The sequence below is a fragment of the Octodon degus genome, unplaced genomic scaffold (genome assembly GCF_000260255.1).
Source record: "Octodon degus isolate 3935 unplaced genomic scaffold, OctDeg1.0 scaffold00121, whole genome shotgun sequence".
Classification (NCBI taxonomy): domain Eukaryota; kingdom Metazoa; phylum Chordata; class Mammalia; order Rodentia; family Octodontidae; genus Octodon; species Octodon degus.
In genome coordinates this window covers 3,035,527-3,039,622 of record NW_004524697.1, presented here as the reverse complement: position 1 = coordinate 3,039,622, position 4,096 = coordinate 3,035,527, and positions in this window count along the sequence as shown.

Below are 4,096 nucleotides of genomic sequence, written 5' to 3'. Positions count from 1 at the left end.
GTACATCTTTATGAAATTATATATTAGTCAGAAAATAACAAATGGGATTGGGGATATAGCTCAGTGACACAAGTGCCTGTCTGGCAAATGCAAGGTCCTGAGTTGGATTCCTGGACAAAAACAAAAAACAAAAATCATTGCTTGTCAAAATTTATTCAGTAGGGCTAAATTTAGAAGAATAAACAAATCAGCAGCCTGAAATATTTTGAATATAAACAACAAAGAATGGAAATAAATGAATGACTTATACCATTCAAGAATTTCTAACACATAGAAACTACCAAAACTCACAAGAAGAGACTTATGGAAAAAAGTATAATTTCATTCTTTTAGACTTGTTTGCTCTTTTATTTCTGTTTTCATTCTAGTGCCCTCTAGGTTGTGTCACAACTGTGATTACTTCTAGGTATTGATTCAGCTTCAAATGGTTTCCAAAGTTGATGCGAATGGTGGAATTTCCGCAGGGGTCTTCCTTTCCCAGTTCTGCTGTGTCTTGGTGTCCGCCTGTGTCCCAGCTCAGTGGCTTTTCTTGGGATACTACAGTTCTGTGAGCCTGACCTTCTTTCCTTTCATCTGCCTACACCTTGATAAGATTTGAGATTGTGTAAGGGTTGGTTTCAGTTATGCCAGATCCTTGGTGCAGAAAAACAAAAACCAAACCAAACCAGTGGCTCTTCCTTCAAAGAAAGGGGGAATGGGCGTCAGTCAGGGTCCTCCTGGATATGCGGATGCATAAACTGTCGACTGAACTGTTCTTCCAGAGTGATCCCTACTTCTCCCTACTATAGACTCCATTTTTAGCTACTTTGAACTGAAAAAGTCTTTACTTGACACATTTTTTTCTCTCGCACAATTTACACTTTTCTTTCTTTCTTTTTCTTTATTCTTTTTGTTTTTTTGGTAAGGGTCTACAGGGTCTCAGGGTCTCACTGTGTAGATCGGACTTGTAGTGATCCGCCTATGTTCAGCCTCGCAAGAGCTGGGATTACAGGCACGTGCCACCATGCCCAGTCTCAATTGCCAGCTCAGAGTGCCCTGGGGGCAGGGCTGGCATGGCAGGCCGGGAATCCAACCCCAGCCACTGCGTCTACCTAAGCAGGCGTTTTAATCTGCTGAGCTATTTGGTTGGCCCTTGCACAATTTATGCTTTATATTTGTGGTAATTATGTTTGGCTAATTGTTGAGATTACAAAACCAATCCTTTAAATATTTAGTTCTGTTTCCTTTAACCAATCTTTTAGGCAATTATGCTATTCCTGTGCTTTGAGTAACATGTTCTGCATCTTTCTTTACAGAATTGTTTAATAATCTCCATGCCGAGCTAGGGATATAGCTCAGTGGTAGAGAATTTGCCTAGCATGCACAAAGCCCTGGGTTCAATCCCCAGCATGACCAAAGGAAAAAGGGAAAAGATTAATAATCTCTACAGAAGGTTTTTGTTTTACTTTCTCTTACTGTAATCCATTCTTAAAGAAGGACATGCTCATCCTGTTGTGGGTGAATTATCCTGGAACGCTTGTGAAGTCAACGTGATTTGATATCTGTGTCTCCTAATCTATGCTCTGAAGGTTTATAGCTTTCCTCCCTGTGGCTCTAGAGGCCTGCCAGGAATCTCCTGGTTGTTTGATTCTGAGAAGTAGAGCTCATTTCTGGTGATTCTGAAGCAGCCTTACATCTTCTCAGCCAGAATCAGCAAATCAGAAAATCCCTAATCCCTGCTTGAGCCCCTCTGCTCTCCCAGGCACAGCTGTGCCTGCAGATGATTCCATATCTTGGAATGTCAAGTGTCACTCCCTGCCTCGGCTGTCTCCTGGCTTCAGTGAGTCACTGTCGTGTCCAGCTCTGGAGGATAAAGACTCGTGTCCGGGGGGCTTGTGGCAACACACTGATGCAGCCAGCACAAACCAGGGATGCCAGTGTCAGCGGACATAGACACAAAGACAGGCAGCTGCAAATACACAGATTGGATAGTGTAGGAAATACACAGTTTAGGAAGGCATAGAGCTTGCCTAGAGCAAGACAGTTCCCATGTGGAAGATTAACCTACGGGTCCTTGGTATTATAAGGTTATTTCATTTTATTTTATTTTTTAGAGAAATGATTTTTACCCTGATGAGACATTCTTTGAGGAATCTGGGGTGGTGATTTTGGGGAGAACAAAGGAAATGGTCCTTCACCCGCCCTTTTTTGGTGAGGACTTTATCTCTACGCATATCATTTTCTGTGGTCCAGCTTTCTCCTATGTCATTATAAAATGTAAATATCAACCACAATTTTAGGTCTGGCTATAATGTCATTCACCTATAATTCCAGCTACTTGGGAGGCTGAGGCAAAATGACTGTGAATTTAAGGCCAGGAAAATTGTTTCAAAAACAAACAAATGAATGTTAGAGAAGCAAACATCAACAGTCCTCATTGCTCATTAAGACAGATATAAAATAAGGTAAAATTCCAACGTTGCATATTTTTATTATAAAATAACTTTGAACTGAAATTTACATATCACACAATTTACAAACTTAATATTCGGGATTCAGTAGATTTTAGCACATTGACAACTATAACCCTGATCAAACTTGGGTCATTTCTATCATCTCAGATTTTACATTGTTTAAAGGAGTAAATATCAAACAGCAGAATTTATTTAGCTGCAAAATGGAAGCAAGGAAGGAAATGTAAGTGAGGGAGATGATAAAATTAGAATGGAACAAACATGAAAATATCCCAAATCAATAATCTACACTCAAAAATAATCCAACTATGAGTACTAGAACTACTCTTATTACTTTTATGCTTTTTGGATTTTCAGATTATTAATATAAGAAAGCACTTTTTTTTAGTTAAAAGAGAAAAGGATTTTTAAATAAGCAACAGCCCAGTGAACCAACTGGTATTTGGATACACACACCAGGAAAATATTTATTCTTTTTACAAGATTTTCTAGGCTCTCCTTCTATGAGACATCATATTATTAGAAAATAATGTGCTCACTTTCATTTAAGCTCTTTGCTAGTTTAATTTTTTCAGTGCTGTCTTACAAATAATTTTAATGTTTTGAAAAGTTACTATTTAATGTTACTAGTAATTATTGTGTTACTTAAAAGATCTATACAATAAATCCCTCTTAAACCTTCATACTAATTAAAAGTACACGTTTTTATCATATGATGTCTTTCGTTCAAATGGAAAATAAAAGTCAGGTAACAAGGGGGGCCCAGGGAGGTAGCTGAGTAGAATAAGCACTTGCTTGGCAAGCACAGGGTCCTGAGTTCAATCCCCGGTACCACACACACACACACACAAAAAAAAGTCCGGTAACTTATCCTGTACTGATTGCTTGCTTTACCTCTAAAAAAATTAGCTCTAATAAAAACAAAGTTGCAGGGGCCAGGGAGATTGCCCAGTAGAATAAGCACTTCCCTGGCTAGTGCAAGGGCCTGAGTTCAATCCCTCGTTCCACACACACACACACAAAAGTTACAGTTCTAGAATTATTATATGCAGTTATTAAATAAGTCCTCTTATATAAATTATTTTACTGTACTATTTATTTAATCACAATTCTTCAAAGTCTTATTTTCTCTACTTTATAGAGGGGAAAAGATGTTTATAATGATTAAATAATCTGATTAAGTTACAACTCCTGTACCAGTGGTCAGTAAGGAAAGCAAATCTTCTCCTTCTTGGCTACATTTGAAACACAATCACAAAGCTCTCTCCCAAGTTTTCTAATCTGCTCCCCCTCAAGTAGAGAAGAATCAAACAGTCTTGTGGTTATTTTTTTTTTTTTACTCTTTATCTCATACCATAGCCATTTCAAGTAACTTGGAAAAGGTGACACTCCCTCAGTGGTAGTTTGGTGCGGGCCACCCAACACTCAATACTCAACAGCATATTAAGAACGCTATTGTCTTACTTTCTCAGGGCAACAAATTGCATGATAAAAGCATAGTAAAGAAAGGAGGGTTATAAAAATACCATTCCTATCCTTGCTTTACTGCCAACCAAGGCAGCAACTCCAGCAGCAATCCTCTCAGGCTCACAGGTGAGCCTTCCCATCCTCTAGTGTACCCGCCTTTCCTACAGCCTCCATCA